Genomic DNA, 23,833 nt, shown 5'->3' with positions numbered 1-23,833 from the left:
TTGTCAGCAGGCTCTCGCCTTAAGAGAATTTTCTAGAGGCAGTCATGTTGCCTCCTCACTCTGCGAGGAGGCCTCTAAACATTGAGATTCAGAGCTAGGGTTTAGAAGAGGATAAGAAGAAAAGGGAAGGTTGCCAGAAATTAATGATTGACGCATTTGGTATAAATCCAAGGCTTGTCATTGAGCATTAAATTGCTAAAGATGAAAAAGAGAAAGAGAACAAGAGAGAACTTAAAAATAAAAAAAAAAACTTATAGTTAAATAAAAGAATTGCAGACTGGCGATTACAAGTAAGATTAAAACTCTGCTGTTGTAAATTAAATAAAGTGGGATTATGTTTGCCGGCGAACACCTTTAATCTTATTTTCATCTACTGTGTTCTAAATCAGAAGGACCTACAAGCGGGCCTGCTAAAAACTCAGCAATCACTAAGACTCCCTAGGAAATCAGGTTTCACAAGCAGGTTAAAAATAGAGCTCAGGTCAGAAATGGTCAGAGATGGTCTTCAGGTATGGAGCACCTGCAAGTACATACTGTGCAAATAAATAACCCTGCGCAGGCCAGCAGGGTGTCTACACCGTCTTTTAGCGCCGCGGAAACTCATGGCTTCAGTTGATGGTTTATGCCTTTGTCTCCTCTAGCAGGCTGATAACAAAGAGCAGGCTCATTCCTTTTTCATAAGTAGCTCTTAGCTGATGTAGCAGCCACTCAATAAATACTTTTTGAACGAACGCATCTCTGAGTGGCTGTGTGCATCGGTACGGAGACGGGATGTATCTGTAGGCTAGTGATGTCACTTCAAAGTATTTTCTAATTTTAGTAAATGAAGATAAGATTGGTTCTTTAATTTTACTTCACTTCCCCTCCCCCCTCTTTTTGCTCATCTAGAAATTAAGACAAAGGATGAGTCTTTGTCTCCTGAAGAAGTCATAGTTTATTTTATGTTAGGTCCGAAATTGCTTTCTACTTAGGAACTATCTAAGCGGTGGTCCTGAATAAATGTACCTCCAAGGGATAAATTACGGGCTAGCTCAGAAATATCTTCAAAAATTATATTCTATTGTTTGCTGGAGAAATTGAAGGAAGAAAAAATATAATGAACTGTTGAATGGGGTGACCCTCTAGGTTTCAAATGGCCCGTCATGGTGCACTTGGCTGTTCCTGGATTCGCCCCTCTTGGGGATTCTATTTTCTCTTGTTTTTCATGTCTATTCCTTGGTTTTTCTGGAGCACGTCCTCCAGTAACTTCTTGGTTCTTCTCACATGGTTGGGGATAGCTGAGTATACCTCTGGTCTTCTAGCATTTTGCATTGCTAGAGGTCTCTTCTGGGAGCAGTTCTTTCCAGAACAGTGGTGTTTACCCAATGCCAGGAGTTGTCTGAAACATTTTCTCTGGTGTCTTTGGGGAGGAAGGGGCCTGATGTTTTGCTGGAATGTAAATGCTTGAGCTCTAAGGGGATGGGTGGTAGAGGGGAACAGAGACTGAGGTTTTGGCTGGTGTGCTCCCCCCCCGATAGGACTTCAGTCGTTCCTCCTGCCCTCCACCCATTTCTCACCCCGACACCCATCCGTGTGGCCTGGGATAGGCATCTCCGTGGTTCAGTTGGGTGGACTGACACTCGTCTCTTCTGAAACCCACTCTCAGGGTGTTCTGGGCTGTAGGCATCTCCACCTGAAACCTGGCTCCAGCCAGCGTTACCGAATTGACTTATAGACCCATATTGAGATCTCCCAGTTACCTGCCTACCTCATCCCTGTTAGAGATTTGTGGTTGTAATGGTGTCTAGAGAGAAAGGGGGCAAAATGATGGGCCCAGACTGTCAGCTTACACCAAAGGGAGCGAATTTAATCTAAAAAAAAAAAAAAAATTTTAATCTAAAAAAAAAAGTTTAACAACCCACAGTAATGATCATGGTTATGTTTTTTCTTATTCTGCCAATGATAGACATCTGTTTTCTTTCCGTTTTCATGTATTGGGTTTTATAGAGCTTGATAAGCCTAAGATGTAACAGAGAGAGACAGAGAGAGAGAGAGAGAAAACATGAGCAGGGGGGAGGGGAGAGAAAGGACACCAAGAGAGAATGAAAAGAAACAGAGAAACTTTAACCACATTTGCTTGGTATTTCAGAAGAAACCCAAAATCAGCCTCCCCTAACCAAAGGAACCACATTGAGGACTTGGCCAATCCTTATGTGTGCCGAATTTTGTGACACTTTTCTCTGAAAAGAGAAATCTCCCTAATAAAGGTGGAATCTCCAACTCAGCCCAATACCTTGCAACTTTCTCATTTCCGAGCAACGTTCACATTTCCAGGTGCATCACAAATCTTTATCATCTATGCTGACACCTTTCTGTTGCAGGTACACGAAAACATCCCAGGCGCTCAGAGGAGATCCTATTTTGCCTCTGAGCACTTGCTCTTGCTTGGGCATCGTTCTGTGCCTTGGGAATACAAGGGTGTCCCGCCCCCGCCAGCTCCTGTCCTGTGGGAGGGGCAGCACATAAACAAATAATAAGTCAGGTGATGACAGATGCCTTGAAGGGGATGGGATGGGAAGTGATGGGCAGGGGTCATCAGTGAATGCTGTGTTGGGATGGTTCTCGTGGGAGGTGCATCTGTGCTGGGAGAGGGGATAAGAGCAAGGCAGGTGCATGCAGAAAGAGTAACCGAGTGACAATTGTTCCTCTTCTGCTAGGATTTTAAAAAGATATATAAGGATTTCTTATCGTGTTAGGTACTTCTTTACCTATGAATTGCTTTTCTTTTTTTTAATTAATTAATTAATTATTAATTAATTTGAGAGAATGAGTGAGCGAGAGAGAGAAAGAATGAACAGGGGAGGGGCAGAAGGAGAAGGAGAAGCATACCTGCTGAGCAGGGAGCCTGACTCGGGACTCGATCCCAGGACCCTGAAATCATGACCTGAGCCCAAGGCAGATGCTTACCCAGCTGAGGCACCCAGGTGCACTCATCCTCGTGACCATGGTGCAAATGCACTGTCTTCCTTGATTTCTCTCATTGCTTTTTTTTTTTTTTTAAGATTATTTATTTATTTATTTGAGAGAGAGACAACAGGGACAGATGGAGATAGAGAAGATCTCAAGCAGATTCCCCTCTGAGCGTGGAGCCCAACGCAGACCCCAGTCTCACGGCCCTGAGATCCTGACCCGAGCCGAAACCACGTGGGACGCTTAACCAGCTGAGCCATCCAGGCGCCCCAATTGCTTGGATTTTATTTCTCCTAGAAACAGTCTTGGTTGGAACGGGCGCCATGGACACATTCACACACACACACACACACACACACAGGCAGGTTCACAGACATACTTGCACAGGGATGCACAATCCATACACACACACTCACACAGCCAGATAGACACAAGTACATGCAGACACACACAGACAACTCACAGCACCCCCCCTCCACCCCATAGGAGCGAGGGTCTTGGGGCTGTCCCGTAGCCAGGGCATTCCCGGGCTGTCAGAGTCAGGCCTGCGTTACAATAAAGTACAGTATCGTCGTGATGAACAGACCCATAAAACACACGCCACATTTCAAGAGTATTTTCTACAGATTGATTTTAGGGACGGAGTCGGTGGCAAATATTTGGCGAGAATCACCCGCCCTCCGAGAGTGCGGCTGAGAGCAAAGCCTCTGAAGGATGAGCTATTTCTAGCTCTACTTTCAAAGGTTACCTTGTTGAAATGCAACATCTCATTAGGAGTTAAATCCTGGAACTGGCTGGCGACAAAAAGCGGGGCTTTAAAATAACACGTTGTCAGGGTAGTGTGGAAATGTGAGAGCGTGGCTGCCTGTCTGCGAAGTGAGCATGGGGCCGCGAGGTGGTGGAGAGGTGGGAGACCTGGCGGCCCTCCAGGGCCCAGCGGCCCTTGCAGAGGCTTCCTCAAGGCTTCCAGGTAAAATATTACATGACACAGCACAAGGAAACGTGCTCCTCCGAGGAGCAAATTGACGGAATCTGTCATTTTAGAAAGCTAAAATTATCAAGGACGCGGCATGTCTCGAGGAAAAGAATTGAGAGGAAATGTCAGGCACTGTGGTTTTCCTGAATAGGCTGTAGCTCGTATACATCACAAGTCAGGTTTTAGGAAAGTCAATGTTTCACACATTTACAGAAATAATTTTGCTTCAGATCCGCAATGAAGGCTTGAAGCCGCATGCGTTTTTGAAACTGCCAATCTAGGATAATGTCTGGGGTAGGTAGCTTTTTTTTTTCTTTTTCTTTTTTCTTTTTTCTTTTTTCTTTTTTCTTTTTTCTTTTTTCTTTTTTCTTTTTTTCTCTTTCTTTCTTTCTTTCTTTCTTTCTTTCTTTCTTTCTTTCTTTCTTTCCTTTCTCTTCTTCTTCTTCTTCTTCTTCTTCTTCTTCTTCTTCTTCTTCTTCTTTCTTCTTTCTTCTTCTTCTTCTTTTTCAAATACCTAAATTAGATCTATGCAGCATGTGGAAATAGCAGGTCACAGGCCACATGGAGCTGATGGAGACCAACATTTCTGCAGGAACTTTCTGTGAGCACATCCCTCCCCTCCAGCCAAGGCGAAGTGACAGCGTGCTGGGGCCATCCTCACGGACGCGCAGAGATCCCTTCAGAGACGACAGTAGGTTTCTTGGTTCACTATTTAAAAATACAAAACCAAGCGTTACAGATAGAAACCGGTCATTCTGAGACTGAAGGAGGGGGAATGCAGAACAAAAGTGAAAAAAGGCCTGTGGCCTCTGAGCGTCAGTGCGTGCAGTCTGGATGGTTCTGCAGGGGGACACGGGCGTGGGGTTGGGGGCTGGGGGTGAGGGAGGGAGGCTCGGGGACCGTGCAGTGGTTCTGGCTCCGCACCTGGGCGTGAAGTGCCCACCTGCAACCTCCCCGGGGCCCTCCTCCCGGGGTCTGCCCACAGCATCCCACCGTGGAACATGTTCCTTAATACCAAGCCATGTGTCGGGCAGAGATTTTTCTGGAAAGCCAGCAGTGTGACAAGAATGCCTCACATCTGACTCCGTTGCCAGAGAAGCCTTTCTATTTGAATCATTGGAAGGCTGGGTGGGGGAATTTGTGAGCACCTAAGAATAGAATTTTAAAAACCCTTTTTTATTTATTTTAAGCACGTTTCAGTAGTAGGGGCCTCATGTTCGTGTAGCCCATGCGCTATAAACGCATTCCCGGGATTCAGTGGGCAAACAGCTTTGGTTGTGTCTATGGAAATGTATTTAAATGTTTTAAGCATTTGTCCCGAAATATATATTTTTATATTGCCAGTTTACACTCTAGAGTTGCAGAGATTGAATGGGACAGAGACAGGCTTTATCCCAGCCCTACTCGGATGTAAGGAATAAACATTCGGGAATTAGTAATATCTAGAGACTCAGTTCCTTTAAATGTCTTAAAATCTTCCCCTGACTGAAGGCAAGTGTCCAGTCAATAGCAGCCACACTACTATCCTTCAGTTTGTAAAAGTTTAACAAAGCATACCAAATACTGGAATCCATGCCCCTGGAAGTTTTAAACTCATCTCTTCTTTCATTAAAAACAAACAAAAAAATCCTTGTCTGATTCTATGAAATACCTGTGAAACCCATTCTGCGGCATTTCAGCGACGAGATCTTGACCGAGGAAGTGTGTCCTAATTTCCTAGAAACCGTTAATTAAAATTTCAAAGTATTGCCCTCCTCGTCACATGTTCATCCAAAGAAAATGTATTATTTAGACAACAAACGCTGTTGCCTTGAGATAGCTTTTTTTTTTTTTTTTCGAGTGAGCCAACACAACGGAATAAAATATATGATCGGCCGTGGCTGACTCACTTCCTGTTTCAATAACAAGAATGTCATCAGCTAAATGCTAACCGGCACACTTTGTTACTGCGTGTGTGGCTTTATGCGGACACGTTGCCAGAAAGTTCTTTGGGAAAACACACTCATCATTCTAATACCAAAAAAGAGACTTTCGGGGAGCGGCTCTGGCTGCGGCCGTTGCCGTGTGTGTTCTTTTAGCTATTCCTGCAGCTTCCCTAGTGGGACGGGGCGGGCTCGCCTGGCAGTGTGAAATGCGGCTGCCACCCCCTACCCCCCTGCCCAGCAAAGGGGCCCCGGACTCCTGTCCTCCAGGTCCTAGCCCACAAGCCCTGGCGTCCCCTCGATTGGGCCGTGCGCCCCCAGCTGCGACACAGGCCAACCCAGAAGACCCAGCGGTTGCCTGGCTGTGCTGCCAAGCGACCACCCGAGCTGGGACTTCCGCTTCTCCGTTTGTGAAATGTCGGTGTTGTGCAGCATCACGTCCCCAGGCTGCTTCCAGCGACAGAGTCTGCGGCTCTTTGCCCAGAATCATGAAATCACATTGGCCCTCCGTGCCCGCTGCTCCCTGAATTTAGAAGCTGACCCCCTCCCCACCCCGTGGGGGGTCACGGGGGCACCTTTCAAATGATTCACCTGTGTGACTCACCGCCGCACCGCCTTCAGGACAAGGCGGCCATGACCCTGGTGCCAGTAGTTTTGCAAATCACTGCAACTCAGCAGCTGAGGAGCCCCAGCCTGCTGCTGGCTGGATGGGCTGGAACACAGTGGCCCGGGGCTCAGAGGACAGCCTGGAAGGGGGCGGCCTGGGTGGGGGGCAGAGGAAGAAGAGAGTTTGAGTGTCTAGTCCAACCGCTCTAAAGTCCCAGGCCGTTTGGGACGTTGATGTGCGTTGGGTCAGACTCGCAGCGGACGGAGACCCATCCCGAGGCCCCTGCAGGCTTTGCCGGCAGGTCCCGGCAGGTAGGCCCCTGGCTGACTCACCGGGTGAGATGCTGCCCTAGGAGTGAGAATGCAGCCAGGTCTTCGGGGAGGGGCAGAGGGCGAGCCAGTCAGGGCTCCCACCCCTCTCCCACCCGCCGTTGAGATCTCGTGGCGGCACCTGGGTACCAACCATCTCTCTTTCAAAATGCCCTTGGAGGATTACGTGAAGACCGTGGTGCTCTCTGCAGCGTGTGTTCAAGACTCACCCAGAGCCTCGCTCTGGAGGCATCGCTGCGTTATAATAATTAATAGCTCAGGTCAGCTCAGTCGAACTCCACACGAGTGTCACGCGGTGGAAGGCCTTCCTGTAATCGCTAAGTCAGTATTTGCCCTCAGTTCTAGAGAATGAGCAAAAGGGGCTGGACCCCGCAAGCCCGAGGTGGCCCGCTCTGGGCACCTGGGTCCCCGCCACCTGCGTGGCTGGGGTGCCCACCCCCGGGGCCAGGGCTCCCCAACGCTAATGGCCCTGCGGCCCGGGCCCGTCACTGAGCGCTGTTAGGCCCTTGCTGCTGGCCTCGCAAGGGCCCAGAACAAGCGCATCCTCCTCTGCCACAGCCTGAAGATCCCGGGAGGCAGGGGCGGGGGGCTGCATTGTCCTCGGGAGCTGGGCTCAAATCTATGGATGACGGCCGTGGGCTCGGAACACAGTCCGGGGATGCTCAGGGCGTGGGCTGATGGAGCAGCCTGGTCCATCCCTAGTGTTCAGAAGTAATTTGCATCCCTGGGAGAACCTTAAAAACCCTAAGTCGACCCCTGAATTGCGTCTGCTTCTCGAGAGCCTGTAGGCTGCACCTCGACTGGGGCTGGTCCCCTCCTGCTTCTGCCTGAATTAAAGCCGCCAGTGGCTGTCCGCGGTGTCGTCGGGCCCTATCCTGGTGGCTCACGTCCAGTGTCCTCCGGATGTCGATCCTCCCCAGCAGAGGGCCAGGTGCAGCCCTACATCCTGCTCTCATTCCCACGCTGTGGTCCCCAAGCCCCGCGGCCTGGGTCCCCCACCGAAGTCGGGAGCTTCTGGAGCTGAGGGCCCGCGACCTACACCCTGTGAGGGGCCAACCACACACTTCTTGTCTCCCTCGAGCTGCCCCCGCCCCCCCCCCCCCTTTGCTAAGGGGTCCCTTCCTTCTCCCACCTTCTTCTTTCCAGCCGTACCCGGTTAGACTGATCATCCTGCCCGGTCCAGGCCTGGCCCCTGTGTCCTGTGACTTGCTTGGCCATCTGAAACCTCAGTTCCCTCTGCACGACTGTCCTTGCTCGGAGACTGCTAGGGAAAGTGCAGCCCTGAACCCCGCTCACTCGCGCGTCCATGGTTCCCCGGGAAGAGCTCGCCGGCCGGGCTGCCTTGAGCAAGTCTCCTCTGTAGCTCGAGGACCTGAGCCCAACTTTGCAGAGTCGCTGGACGGGGACAAGCCCGAGTGTGGCGCCGGCACGGGTCTCGGGGCTCTGGGAACGAAGTCTCTGGAAGCTCTCCAGAAGGATCGCTCTGCCCCGGGCGCCATCCCTTAGCCTCTCCACCTGGGGCTCTGCACCCTGAGGCCCTTGCGCCCCTCGGGGCCCTGGCAACAGCGGAGCAGCCATAGTTACAGACGCTGCTGCTGTTTTAGGGCCAACGGTGGGCACTCTGGGTTTTGTTTCCTTCACCATCTATTGCTCTGCAAGGGCAGGCTGCGCCATGGCCAGGGCCCCCGTCCCATCTCACATGGGGAGATGTCACCTGTGGACGAAATAAAGGGCGCGAGGACTTAACACAGTTATCTTTCATTCGGAATGGTCTTAAACATATCTTTTTGAACAAGACACGTATGTTAAAACGTTCTAGTATTTGTTCTTATGTGTAGAGTTAGAAGAAATCTGATTCACACAACAATCTGAATTATTGGAGAAAGGAATTGTAAAGAACATTCTAGAATTGTCTACCTGTGGATGTTACTTGTGTGTGTGTGTGTGTGTGTGTGTGTTTGGGGGAAATTGCTCATCCGCTCGTCTGTTTTCTGAACGGGATGGTTCCCGGAATCCCAGCAGTCTGTCCATATATGTGTCCGTAAGAACACCAGCATGTGGTTTTATAATAACGGCATTCTGGGTGTGGGTGTTTCACACAGTGTGACACCACACATCCGAACGGCAAGATTTGCTCCAGGCTCATGAGGGTCAGAGCACTTGGTATGGAGCATTCTGCGTCGCTCCGACTGCCGGGTGACCGGGCAGCCTTGTGGGGACGAGGCAGGTTGGAACTTTCTGTAATCCGGAGGTAGGAGTGAGGCTGAGGCATGCAGCCACCGGTGAGGTTGGCATCACCCATCGCCGTCGGGACCGGTCGGCTCCCCGCGCACAGCCAGTGGGGCTCACGGCAAGGGCGCTCACAGGTGAGACACCCTCTGGCACCCAACCCTTAACTTTCGGTTCAGAGGACAGTGAGTTCCTGGTACCGGGGAGTGGAAGCTGATGTCATCAAAACATATTGCCCTGCTTTGAAATCAGCAAGTGCGTTCAAAGTTCTCCAGGACACACACACACACACACACACACACACACACACACTCACGCTGGAAAAATGTGCTTCCAAAGCCACGGGCAGCACTTTGATAAGCAGATGTTCCCCAAAACAAAACAAAACAAACAAACAAACAAACAAAACCCCACAAGGACAGGCATGTGGTTTCTGCTGAAGAATGCCATGCAGTTTTTACACGGGCATTAAAATCCTATTTTTCACTTAGCACTTTCCCGGAAGATGTTGCTGGGAGTGAAAACCAAAATTAGCTCTAGGCCAAGAGTGAATAATTTCAACAGCCACTCTAAAATGGTTTGTATGTTTGGAGCCCATATATGGGTGAAAGTAGCGATTTCGACAGGAAGCAAAAAAAAAAAAAAAAAAAAAAGGGAAAACTTTTGCACACACCAGAAAAATGCTTGAACTTTCATTTGTGAAAGAGGCCAGATTTTCAAGACTTGCTGAATGATACTCTAGGTAGAGTTTTGTTGTTGTTTTTTTTTTTAATCCGCTTTTATAAAATTTATTCGAAATGCTTCACTGTCTTCTGGGGCCCAATCAGGAAACATTGCTTCCACTAATTATTATTTAACAGTTGGCTAGCATTTCTCTTCTGTATGTGTTCTTTTCAGAATGAAAAACCCAGTTGAACATTTAATTGAATTTTGATGATAATCTTAATAGCACCATTCTACATTTACTCCTTAAAGCGATTTCATGTTTGCAAATTGCTTTTGCATTCCTTGTAGCTAGTTACATAACTTACTTTGCTCAAAGAGTAAAATTAAATTCTTGCTAACATGACGTGTTGTTGCTTTTTAGGGGTAAACACAAATATGTCAAGAAATGCACAGAAAGTGAACCTCCCGTGGATAGGGACTTACCAGGGTTGGGTTAGGAAGTGTCTCTCCATGGCGTTGGTGTGAGACCATGCACGGCTGTCCTTATGCACCCGGGGGTGAGCCCTGGAGTAAAATCCCGCCGCGGGGCATTTCTTCACATGCTGACAAGTTGACGACGTCACCTAGACCCTCGTCGGCTGGCACCCTTGGCAGCCGGGTCAGGAGCTGGTTAGGGTCTGGGAAGAGTGCCAAGGTTCCCAACTTGGTGTTTTGAAGGAGATCGGGGGGTCCCTGATGTTTAATGATCACCTTGAAGGTACCATCGATTTCAAAATCGTGCTCCCCCGAGGAAGAGCAGCCGAAAGAAGCCACCTCAAGCAAATGCCCTCTTTGTTCAAAATTTAAAGAAAATCCTTCCACCGGGAGCTGTAGAGGAGCACTCCACTCCGAGCAAACTCAGAATGCAAAACTATGCAAAGAAAGGTTACATGAGACAGTTGGTGTTGTTACTATTAAGAAATTAAAAAAAAAAAATAGGGGCACCTGGGTGGCTCTCAGATGGTTAAGTGCATTTGGCTCAGGTCATGATCCCAGGGTCCTGGGATTGAGCCCTGCATCGGGCTACCTGCTTGGCGGGGAGTCTGCTTCTCCCCCTCCCATCCTATGCTCGTTCTCTCTCTCTCTCTCTCAAATGAATAAATAAAATACATATATATATATTTTTTTAATAAGAAATAATCTCTCTGAAGTGCTATTGTGTTAGGCTCAGTTTCCAGACAGCCAACCAAGGGCAGGGGCCGAGGTAGGAAGTCCAGGCTGTGGAAGGCCCAGGGCAGGCTGTGAGCTGGGGTGCGGCCCCGACGATCCCACGTACATACATTTCCCAGTGGGTGGGTTACGGAAGCTCACGTGCAGAGAAGTGGCATGTCGTTCAGTGGGCAGCTGTGGTCTCTTTGCCATCGGTCTTGTGAAAATGTCAAAGACCATCCATGTGGAGACGCCCACGGTGGAGGAGAGGATGGACTCAGAGCTCCCGCTTCCTCCTGGGAGAAGCCTTATGGGCCCAGGCTGGGAGCATCACGAGGCCCACAAGGATCCCGGGGATGTTCCCACCCGCTCAACGCCCACACCCACCCTGCCCCCCGTGGTCAGTGGAAGTGCTTTTGTCCGTCCACCTGGGGCAGCTTCCTCTACTACCCAAAATGATCTCCACCCGGAGTCCTTGACTCATCTCTCCACCACCGTTTCCGGCAGCTGTGTGGACCGTGCTGGCCAGGACAGCACCACCCCTTCCACCTCCAAGGCCCAAGTGCAACATCCTTCTGAGGCCATGATAAGTCTCCTTCTCTAAATCGTCCTGCCTTCTGCTCAGAATATCAAAGATGGCAGCAGATCAAATGGGTGGTGGAGTCTAAGTTCTGGTTAAGAGTGTGCAGACCACAAACTTCCTTGACAGAGAGAGACAGAAAGAGATTTCCCTTGTGTTCTTCAAATTCTACAAAGAGGTAGAACTTTCAAAAAAAAAAAAAAATCCAGGGAATCTGAGTTTTTCTCCTTACTGCAGACACAATTGGTTTTGAAATTGAGTCATAAAGGTGATTCGTTTGGGCCTTCTTAGTAGACGAGCATCATATACTTTGGAAAGTAGGGTTCACTGGTTTATGATGACTGTGATTAGCACCGCAGAATATAAGCCCCCAGCGTTTCCCAGCCAGAGAGGAGGGAACACGATGCAGGGCACCGACTTCTCAGCAAACAGGGACTGGGCGTTGCTGGAGTAAGTAAAAGCTGCAGATCCCAAAGGATCTCAAAGGAGGTAAGGCCCAGCGGGTCCATGGTTCTGCTGGTGGGCAACTCGGTCCCCTGGTGCCAGGCAGATGGTGGCTGTGCAGATGATTAGCAGGAGATACTGAAAGCATAGTCTTCTTCTAGATCGCTGGCTTTGAGACTATTTTATGCACATTTGTCCTTATGTTCCGTGTCACCAGAGTGACGCTCGCCATTCCCGCAGTCATTCTCAGGGTCATACGGCACTTCAGGGGGACCAGAGAGCATTTATGTGGGGTTGTCATATAAGAAAGCGACCCCTCCCCAAAACTCTGCATGTATTACTTCCCCTTTCTCAAACATGGTGTGCTGTGGCCCGTTATGATTAATATATTTGTGGGCATTGCTTTGAGGAAGCGCTTTTCCCCTGAACCTAAAACCTATAAGTGTAAGAACTAGCATTTCTTTCTATTTTTTTTTTCAAAGTCCTAAAGTCACAAGCTCTTTCCTTACAGTAGGGGCCTGAGACTGATGCAGAACCCAAAGAGGAACCCACCAGGACACCTTCTCCAGAGCCTTGTGTGGGCTCATGAATGGGTTCTCTCCTCTGCCCAGTTAAAGCGAGCACCAAGGTTTGGTCGGAAGATGATGGTGATTCCGTGAGCCCTCGTGGCCCATTCACTGTCCTTCCTGGATTAGAGCTCCTATCAGCAAAATGCCCCTGAAAGACATCTATCTCCTGCCGCCACCCATTACGGCCCACAGGCTGGTGCCCCGGGAGGCACAGTGTGTCTGCGTGTGCGTCGCTGAAGAGGATAAGCAGTGTCAGGAGTGTCAGGAGTCCTCACCTGTGCACCTAGGACATTAACCTTTTGACCTCTCTTCCAAGAGCCTGTGGATATTGCCCAGCCCCTGCCCCGGGCCTGTTTCCACACACCCAGCATGCTCCTTTTTGTCCTGGCAGCTCTCTAAGGCAACGAAAGAGAAAAAGGAGACCAGTAGTAATAACAGGAGTTGTGTTTTGCCTTTAAACATAGTCCCCTTCGCCCCCCATCCGCTCACGGATGCTTATGTGTGCCATCTTTCTGAACTGGCTTCAACCCTCATTGGCTTGTTTCTTGGTACAAAGTGGGAAATGTCCAGGATGGAGGCCACAGGTTGTCCTAGATCATCTACCTCAGGGATAAGATACTCGATTCCAACCAACGTTTCGGTTTATGGCCCAACCCAATTGGTTTCTGCGTTTTCTGGAAACGGATGAAAATACACTTTCCTTTCTAAAAATAGCTGACGTTCAGACAGTCTAAGTTAATAGGCTTCAATTGTTCAGGTGTCTGGGAAGAGTGCCTGTACCCTATTGAGTTAAATTAGAGAAAAATACACTTTGATGTAGTCCTAAGTCACAAGTAAAAGACAGATGTTCATGTTCTCATCAAGGTTCTGTGGTGGTTTCCAATTCGTCCACAAGTTCTTTGATAATCCTTCTTGTGAGTGTGGTCTGGGCTCAGGGGCTTGTCTCTCACGGAGAGGATGAGGTCAAGTGTGTTTGACTGCGTGTGCCCCCAAGGCCAGTCTTAGAAGGTGTGCAGTCTCCTCTTTGAGTCCCTCGGATCACTCGCCTTGGGGAGGCCGGCTGCACATGGTGAGGATGCTCGGCCCCCCGGGGAAGAGGCCGGCATCAAGAGCGTGAGCCGATTCTCTTTGGTGTGGTTTCTCCAGCTCGGTCAAGGCTTCGAAGGATGACACCCTCATCCAACATCTTACATGCAAGCTCCTGAGAGAGCCTGAGTCAGCCCAGCCAGCTAAGCCGAACTGGGGTTCTTGAAGCTTGGTCTATGAGATACCGAATACTGACCGTCTCAAGCCCCTAGGTTTGGGGATGATTTGTTTCCTGTCAGTAAATGTCTAAGATAGAAAGAGCCGCTGCCGTTAAAACACAGACCAGTGGGCAGAAATCCTAGGAATTTGAGATTTCATTTATTTGAGTGGATTTGGGGGTATTTTGGAAAGATGTGTGCAGGAATTTATCTTCTATTGACTAATGCTGGCACGACTTGGAGAGTGGATGGTGTGTGCTCTTGTGACTGGTTCTTATTCCGCCTCCACCCTCCCCCGGGTCAGCTCACCATTTACTAGCAGGAGGGGCCTATTTCTAAATCTAGAATTTTCAAACTCCGTGTTTCCCGTATGGTTGAGGATGCAGAGGTGACGTATTCATATTTCTTTAGCCATAGCACAGGCCAAAAAAAAAAAAAGGATTATTGTTGCATGTGAAAGAATTCAGAGGAAGACTGTGGCTAGTAGCAGGAAGGCTGGGACTCCAAGCTCTAGATCAGACGTAGACACATTTTTAGGAATTTCGATATATTTCATCCCATTGTGTTCTCAAAAAGTGACGCTCCACTATGCTTCAGAGTAGACATGGAGCAGAAAGTCTGCGAACCTACCGGCATTTAACGATCAAGTATTAGCTCCAGGTTTGAGACATTTGAAAGAGCATACACCAGCCACTGTGGTCATGCAAGCCACACCTGCCCTCGGTTGGATAGAAACCCCCTTCGTTGGAATTAGAAGATGCTCCTATTTCGTCTAGTGTGATTGCTCCTGCCTCATATGGGAGGGGAAACCAAGGCTTCCAGAAATTAGGTGACTCTCCTGATCACAGGACTGGTACGTTTCAAAGCCAGAATCCAAGCCTAAGGTGGGTTGGCTGCCCGGCCCAGGAGCCTCCGTCCCCATCGTCTCTTGTCTCTGATGTGTTCCAGGCTCCCAGGACACGCCAGGACCTGCTGGCTCTTCCGGAGTATGAAGCCGGGCCACCTGCTCTTTCTGATAGTGGAAGCTCCAACCACTTAATTTGCCCCCATTAGCCAGACTCATGTGAGCACTCAAAACATCATTGCTATATTTATTTTTAATGCGTGGTGCATTAGAGGCTCCTGAATGCACACGCTCCCAGTGCCTCAGAAGTTAAATCCAGAGGCTGTTCCTTGCTGTGATTTTAGGTATGGCATTTTATTTTTTTATTGTTTTACAAAAAAATTGTAAAGATTTTATTCATTTGAGTGGGAGGGGAGTTGGTGTGAGAGAGCATGAGCAGGGGGAGGGGCAGAGGGAGAAGCAAACTCCCAGCTGAGCAGGGAGCCCGATGCTGGGCTGGATCCCAGGACCCGGAGATCATGACCTGAGCCGAAAGCAGATGCTCAACCGACTGAGCCTCCCAGGTGCCCCCGTGGAAGGCATTTTGGAAATGCCAGGATGTGCCGTGGCGAGCTCCTCCTTCCTAAGTCTTGTCTCTTGCTACAAGAGAGTCACGTGTGTAATAGAGGAATAAATGTGTCTTCTTTGTTTTCCTTTCTGGCTTTGCAAATGTACAGAGGTAAAAAAAAAAAAAAGAGTATTTTGAAAGCATCTATGAATCTGGCTTCTAGTACACGCCTCCTCACTTGAGTGCAGTGTCAGTCACGTGGTGAAAGAGGCACATCTGCGTGAGTTTCATGAGCATCTGCCAGTGATCACTCCCAGAAGACTTAAATGACTTAGTGTTATTACACCTTCAAAAGGATGCAGCCCCAAGCTGTGACCATTGGGATAAAAAGGAGAGCCCAATCCTGCAACATATCACTCTGACACTGATGCTACATGACATGCACTTGTAGAATTAAAACCAGGGGTGTGTTGACACTTTCTGGGAATAGCACCTAATCTGTTATCTTTACTTTCTCCCTCCCAAATTCCCAAGTTTCTTTAAAGGAGTTCCAAGGAGCTGGGTGTCTCCAGCACCCCCCTCCTCACGGTTCTGCAGTCATCTCAGTCAAGAGAATACACCTGCTGTATACCCCTACGTCTGATTCTGTTTAGGAGGTAGACCATGCCGTCACGTTTGAGTGGGGATTGAGTGCCCTACACACTCAACAACTGAAAACAACTGTTTTATTTTTTTTTCCTGTGATTTCATGGGCCAGAAATTTGGGAATGGCTCAAGCACGCAGTTCTCCCTGGGGGTCCCTCATACAATTGCAGTGGGACACATTGGCAGGGCTGCTGTCACCTGAAGGCCGACCGAGCCGTAGGTTCCAGATGGCCCAGTCACATGGGAGGTGTTTGGTGCTGCCTGTGGGCCTGTAGTCAGCCAGGGCTGCTGATGAGCACTTATGACCTCCCAGAATGGCAATCTCTGGGCAGCTGGACGCCATGCGTGCGGCTGGCTTCCCCAGGGTGAGCATCTCAAGCAAACCACATCAGAGCTGCTCAGCCTCCTCTGACCTAGTCGGACAAGTCCTATCAGTGAACATCCATCATGAGCTGTTGGTGGAAGCCCCCGCCCATCCACCCAGAGTCAAAGAGAAAGGACCCAGACTTCACCCCACTGTGGGAGACGATCAAAGAATTTGGAGCCATTATTTTTTAAACAGCCCCAATCAATACTGTGTTTTGCACTTCCCGACATCAAGAATACATTTTTTTGAGTGACCAAACTGACATATGTATACTTCATTATACTGTGTGTTTTCTTTTTACATTTTCTTTATTTTTTTTATTTGAATTCAATTAGCCAACATATAGTGCATCATACACTTTGTGTTCTCGTTGGCGCTGCTTAGACATAACAGAATACAGCGCTTGTAGGAACTCTGCTCACAGAATCATCACACGTTGGACTTCCGATGTGACAGACACAGCAGATTGGGGGGTCAGTATCTGCTAATTGCAATTAAATTTTGCGTGGGATGTGTCTGACAGCAAATATAAATGGGTCCTCCTATAGATTAGCGCTGGAGAACATTTTCATGATGACTACGCTCGTGTATCTACTGGGATATAGGATTTGCCCGCCTTGCACATCTTATGAATTGATTGAAGAGGGTCCCATGCCCAGGTCCTGTTGTGGGTTTTAAGGAAGGTTTGAAACAGAAGGCGATTGATTGACTGCTGTCTGCCCCTCTCTGACAACCGAGAAGGAGAAAACGGTGGAGTCTTAACTCACCAGCGCACTGTGTTTTACACTGAGCTTTCCTTTTGGGAACCAAATGCTGGTGCCTATGTCTGAAGAATCCTGTTTTCCAGAAAGCACACAAGTAAAACAACAGAGCTCAAGTAAGCCAAATGGAAAAAATGCAGGTTGGGTGGAATCGGACCCACCAGAAGAGTTCATTCATGTTTGTGTTAAGCATGGTCCCAACCCCACGCCATGCTGCCGACCCATGTGATCTCCAAGGCAGCCGAGGCCACTGTGGCATCGCTCTCCATCCTAGAGCACTCTCCCAGCCCAGGGCAGGCATGAGTCCGAACTCACCTGGTGGAAACCAGAGGCTGAACACAAGGGGAATTCATTCTTTATCAGCCCCCTTTGTCTGCGGTCTCGAGATCTCTGGACATAACAAAGGAACTTTTCCCCAAAGAAATTAGGGGACCCATCTGTAAATGTACTACTGGGTAACAGATTCCACGGGCAGTAAAGGATTATGGATTGATGGACATTTCAGCTGGTTAGCTCTCCCGCCCACTCGAGAGCACTCTTGTGTGATAACCAGGAGCACATCAATGCATAATCCAAAAAGCACCTGCATGGGAGCGTTGCTGGAACATACCACACATCCCGTCTCATGTAATTCTTACGACCTTTGGTGTTACTGTGGCCAAAGTTCCTTTTCGAGCCTCCATGTGTTCTAAATATATCCTACAGCTCATTATTATCCCTTAAAAAAATACTTCCTATTCTGCAGCTCAGTTTGTAGAAATCAGAAGGGATTGCCCTGGGCTGGTTTTCTGGAGAAGGTCTAATGAGTGAAGCTGTGATGGAGGTAAAGAAAGGTGTGCTCTCAGATCTAAAGTAGACAGCCCAGGTTCAATTCACATCCTACTTATAAAGCCTCTGCCCTAAAGTTCAGCAGGAAGGCCACTGGGTCATTGCTATTACTTCTACTTTTATTGAAATATAATGGGCATGCAATGCTATAGCAGTTTCAGGTGTACACATAGTGATTCGACAGGTCTGTATATTACTCAGTGCTCATCATGATCAACGTCGTCGCCACGCAGGGATATCACAGTGTTACTGTAGTCTCCATGCTGCACTTTTCATCTCCATGACTTATTTATTTTGCCTTTGGAAATTTGTATCTCTTAATTCCTATCACTTGTTAGGAAGTGATACCCCTCATCCCGCCTCCCTGCTCTCTGGCAACCACTAGATTGTTCTCTGTATTTAAGAATCTGTTTGTTCATCTGTTTTTTTTTTTTTTTTCAGATTCTACAAATGAATGAAATCATATGGTATTTTTCTCCGTCGGACTCATTTCACTTAGCATAATACCCTCTAGGTCCACCTGTGTTGTCACAAATGGCAAGAGAGACACATACATCGGTGGAAATAAACCCAGGCTTCTATGGTCGATTAATCTGTGACAAAGGAGGCACGAATATACAATGGGGAGAAGACGATCTCTTCAATGAGCAGTGCCGGAGAGACTGGACAGCCACCTACAAAAGAATGAAAGAGACTACGTACTTAGACCATATGCAAAACCAAACTCAAAATACATTAAGGACCTAAATGTGAGACCCGAAACCATAAAACTCCTGAAAGAAAACACAGGCAGTAATCTCTTGGACATCAGCTTTTGCAACACATTTATGAATATATATCCCAGGCAAGGGAGACAAAAGCAAAATTAAACTATTGAGACTACATCAAAATAAAAAGCTTTTTTTTTTTTTTTCAGAGGAAACCATCAAAATAAAACAAGGCAACCCATTGAATGGGACAAGATATTTGTGAATGATATAGCCAGTAAGGCGTTAATACCCCAAATATGTAAGTAACTTATGAAACTCAACACCAAGAAAATAATTTTTAAAAAATGAGCAGTAGACCTAAATGGACAATTTTCCAAAGAAAACATCCAGATGGCCGACAGACACGTGAAAAGATGCTCAGCATCACTAATAATCAGAGAAATGCAAATCAAACCTGTCCGAATGGCTAGTATTGAACAGGTGAGAAGTAACAAGTGTTGGGGAAGATGTGGAGAAAGGGGAGCCTGGATGCAGTGTCGGTGGGAGGCCAAACGGGTGCCACCACTCTGGAGAACAGTATGGAGGTTCCTCAAAAAATTAAAAATGAAATTGCCGCATAATCCAGTAATTCCACTCCTGAGTGTCTATCCAAAAACCAGAAGAACACTAACTTGGAAAGAGATACGCACCCCTGTGTTTGTGCAGCATTATTGACAATAGTCAGGACGCAGAAGCAACCCAAGCGTCCATCGACAGCTGCGTGGATGGAGATGTGCTGTGTATTCACAGAGGAATGAAATTGTTACTCTTACTTCTTACTTGACTGGAATCTATTAACCTGCAGCTTTTTTTTTTTTTTGACAATTACTGAGAAATATTATTCATCACAGCTCATCGCGTTCGAGAAAACTGGTTATCTTCCGCACCACGTATGGGGACTGTCTCTGCCCGGAGCTGATCCAAAATCCTCATCTTGCAAGTTCACCCTCCACACCTGGCTCTGGCCGAGCAAACCGTAGGGGCAGTGGGCCGAGAACTGTGGCTCAAGCCCCGCAGGTGAAGTGACAGCCTGGACAGCAGCGACCAGGGCCCTCCGGGGCTGGCGGGCGTGAGCAGCTGGCTGGCTGGGGGACCGGAGTCCACTGAGCCTCCTGCAGCTGGGGAGCAGAGACCTTGGATCTTTGGGGCGTTTCCACAGAATTCTCTGCAGCGCCACGCTCTTTCGGGAGTCGTCAGGAAAGTCCTCGGGTGCGCCTGCTGCCCACCTTCGGAGACAGAGCTTCGACCAGCAGCCGGACCCCACAGGGATGGAGAGGGTGGGTTATGGGGCGAGATGTCCCGGTCTAACGAATGTTCCTTCGCCAGAGGAGGACATCTGTCCAGACCCACCGCGGCCTCACTCCTCGGCTGGGGTAAGCACGCAATGGGCTGCGGGTTGGGCGCGACGCTTGGCCTGGGCCATTTGGTGGCAAAGAAAGGAAACTGCTTGAAGGGTGTTAAAATAAGCAAAGGGACTAGGTAACAGGTGTTGGTATGGGAAGATGAGGGGCTGAGGCAGGAAGAATCTTGACCTCATGAGATGGGAGACCCGGGGTCCCGGACACCATGTGGAGCCCACGCAGGGTCCCTCCCATGGAGCCCACAGGGTGCACAGAACACGTCCTGTTCAGGAACCCGGGGATTCCTGACTCCAGATGTGCCTGCTTCTTTCCCTAGTTACCAGGAGCTTCAGTTCCCCAGGCTGCTTTTGTCCCATAGAGGGGTGTGTGTGTGTGTGCACGCCTACAAGCACACCCTGAGCATGCCTACTAGCCCCACCCTGAGCACGCCTACAAGCACATGCCCAAGCACACCTACAAGGACGCCCCTGGACACACCTACAAACACAACCCTGAGCACGCCTGCAAGCACACCCTGAGCATGTCTACAAGCACACCTCTGAGCACACCTACAAGCACACACCTGAGCACTCCTACAAGCACACTCCTGAGCATGTCTACAAGCATACCCTGAACGCACCTACAAGCACACACCTGGGCACGCCTACAAGCCCACTCCTGAGCACACCTACAAGCCCACGCTGACCACACCTACAAGCACACCCTGAGCATGCCTACTAGCCTACCCTGAGCACAACTACAAGCACATGCTCCAGCATGCCTACAAGGATGCCCCTGAGCATGCCTAAAAGCACACACCTGAGCACACCTACTAACACACACCGGAGCACACCTACAAGCACATCCCCGATCACACTGGATTTCTAAGTAAGAATTTGTTTGATTGTCTCCTGATGTCTATTTGATGATCTTCCTCTGACACCTGAATTATCAGCAGGTGACTTTCTCTCTGTGACATGAGAGTGAAAACCTTCATTCTGGTCCATGAACCTCCCTCCACACAGAGCAAGGTCCTGCTGAATCTGTGATCATTATCTCCTTCCCCTGATTTTGCCACCATTCCATTCCATATATGTGTATTTCTAAAGAGCACACTTTAATTCCTTAATTCCTCGGTTTTCTTTGAATTTAATTTTAAAAAGTACCAGGTTGTATATAATCATAAACTTAATGTCTTCCAGCAGATACTATGTTGTTAAGATTTATATGATGATTCCTGATGTGGAGAGTTATACATTTGCCTGGCAGCTGCTGGAGGATGACCCACTGAAGATCTGACAAGTTAAACTGGAAGTGTTTTCTGGTCTACTATGTTAAATCATTTTGTTTCTTTAAAATCATGAATGGAATTTGAATTCCATTAAAGTTTTCAGTACCTGTGTGATGAAGCACAAGCTACCCAGAATGTGCCAGAGGAGCAAAACCTAGCAGGTGCTGAGCAAAAGAAACTAGACACAAGTGGAAGCACCGTGTGATTCCATTTCACAAAGTAAGGGTGTGAAGATGTGTTTGTAGAGATGCTCTACGTTGATGTGGTTGTGATCACACAGGGGGACGCACTAGTTAAAAGTCATCATGCTGAACCCTCACGACGGGTGCACTTCAGTGTGTGCAAATCACACATCAGTGACACTGACTTAAAACCAATGCTGCTCTGTCCACAGTAGCCATGCTGTCGGAAGGGCCCAGATGTCCATCTGCAAGTGAGTGAATAAAGAAGATGTGGTGTATACACACATCAGTGTGGGTGGAGCCAGAGGGCACGATGCTGAGCGAAAGAAGTCAATCAGAGAAAGACAATCCTATGGTGTCACTCATGTGAGGCAACTAAGAAACAGCACAGAGGACCATAGGGGAAGGGAGGGAAAGCTGAATGGGAAGTCATCAGAGAGGGAGACAAACCACGAGAGACTCTGAACTCTGGGAAACAAACTGAGGCTCACTGGAGGGGACAGGGGTAGGGGGATGGGCATTGAGGAGGACACGTGATGGAATGAGCGCTCGGTGTTGTATGCGACTGAGGAGTCACTAAGCTCCACATCCGAAACTAAGGATGGTCTATATGTTGGCTAATTGAATTAAAAAAAAAAAAAAAAAAAAACAAGAACAGCCAATACTTGCGTCCTACATTTATCATGGCAATTGAGTGAGATGTGGCCCACGCAGTGGGGGCCCTGGGATGCGGTCCACTCGGACACACCCTTTTATCACTGCTGCTGCCTTCTCCTTCACACAACCACACGCCGGAAACTGGCTTTGGAGGGAGGTGGGTGGAAAAGGCAGGGATTGGCCTAACCCAGGCAAGGGTGGGCCTAACCCAGGGGTTGGCCTAACCCAGGCAGGGGTGGGCAGCTGTGGTGAGCAAGTCTTCATCCTTCAGGAGCGTGCTCCCTGCCTCACGTAGTCCTGGTTTAGATGGTTCAAACCTACCTCCTCAAATTCACAGCTGCCAGACTCATCCGGATACCCTGTGGGCTGTGGGGTGTCATCAGAAATCTGAGGTCAAAAAAAAAAAAGGAATCTGAGGTCAGGAAGGTAGGACCCCCCCAGGCCCCCACTGCAATTTATGTGTCCCCCAGATGTGCAGGTGCATCTGGTAGGTCCTGAATGAATCAGTGACTGAGTGCACACAAGCTTCATCTATTTTGAGCCTTTCTACGTCTCTCGGGGTAAAAGGACAAAGTTACCTTCTCACCTTGAGTGCTGAGCATACAGGTTTCAATCACTTTTTTCTCTCTGGAAAAATAGGTTGCCAGGATGGGATAGTTCAATTTTTTTTTCCAGCTTTATTGAGTTATTATTGACAAATAAAAATTGTGTAGGTTTAGGTACACGTCGTGATATCCTGGTGTATGTCACGACGTGAATGCCACAATCAAGCTCACACATCCATCACCTCCTGTGGTGACCATTGCCTTTGTGTGCCTAGTGAGGAAACCTGAGATATACTTGCAAAGCCACTTTCAAGTGGATGGTACAGAATTATTAACTAGAGCAGTCACCACACTACGTGAGCTCTCCAGATCTTTCCCATTTCCACAGACAAGTGAGATGATTCAGCATTTGTCATTCTGTGTCTGGCTTAGCTCACCAGACATCATGTCCTTCAGGTTCATCCACATTGTTGCAAGTGGCAGGATTTCCTTCTTTTTAAGGCCAAAACAATACTCCATTGGTCCTTCGATTTCTATCATTTATAGATGTCACTCTGCACGCCCAACTAAAATCACCATTAATCCTTAGGCCGTGCTTCCAGACTTCTCATGGCGGAAAATGTTCTTTATAAGAGAATGACCAGCAATCGGATTAACAGAAGGAACTGGATTCCTGGCTAAGGAACTGGTGATTCATTCCACCCTGACCTCACCGCGGACCAGAGTCCCAAGGGGGCCGATTTGGGGTAATGGTCTCTGTAGATCCTGGGTCAGCCCGGGAATTCCATCACATGAACTGTCGTGATGATTCCCATTGAAATGTATTCTTCTAAACCACGATGAGGACTTTGTGAGATGGACATTTTACAATACACATTCAATAAATAAGACGAAGGTGTTCTTCTCATGACTGATCTTTGACCATTCCCCACCACACATGCAAACACTGTAAAGTACGGATGCTGACACGGTGTTTTTGTAAGTCAGTTTCCTTTTTGAAGGCCCACAACGAAATGCACATGAATAGAGTCCGGAAGCACACGCTCAGAGATGCATGAGTCATGCAGCCAATGAGTTAAAACCCACATGCAGATAAATCACCGCAGTGGTTTTTATTTTAAAGACTGATACTACTTTATAATATTTAGGAAGACTGCAATTCTACAATTTTGTCTTGCCTTTAGCGTTTATCGTACTTTACAAAAATTATGAGCTTATTTCATGAATTCCACAAAAAGTATCTAAGGGTGGCATTCCTTCCCGAAGAGACAGCCTGGGAGGGTTACCTCTTGTTTCTTAGACTCACCGTCAGAGACGGTGGAGATGCCAACTGTTAGAATTAATTGGAAGTGTGCAGGCCTCTCGCCCCCCCTC

At 48.3% G+C, this 23,833-nt stretch overlaps 1 long non-coding RNA gene across 1 annotated transcript; it reads right to left on the bottom strand.

The window, feature by feature from the left end:
• Window positions 1-16,510: 16,510 nt before the first annotated feature.
• On the bottom strand, window positions 16,511-23,406 carry LOC125753652 (uncharacterized). The gene is made up of 3 exons (XR_007405959.1): window positions 22,501-23,406; window positions 22,236-22,301; window positions 16,511-18,369 (listed from the first exon to the last, which is right to left on the bottom strand). It is a non-coding gene; the product is annotated as an uncharacterized LOC125753652 (long non-coding RNA).
• Between the last annotated feature and the right edge of the window lie 427 nt (window positions 23,407-23,833).

This window comes from Canis lupus, chromosome 2 (genome assembly GCF_003254725.2).
Source record: "Canis lupus dingo isolate Sandy chromosome 2, ASM325472v2, whole genome shotgun sequence".
Classification (NCBI taxonomy): domain Eukaryota; kingdom Metazoa; phylum Chordata; class Mammalia; order Carnivora; family Canidae; genus Canis; species Canis lupus.
The sequence above is the reverse complement of the archived record's forward strand: the minus strand, read 5'-3'. Positions and strand labels throughout refer to the sequence as shown.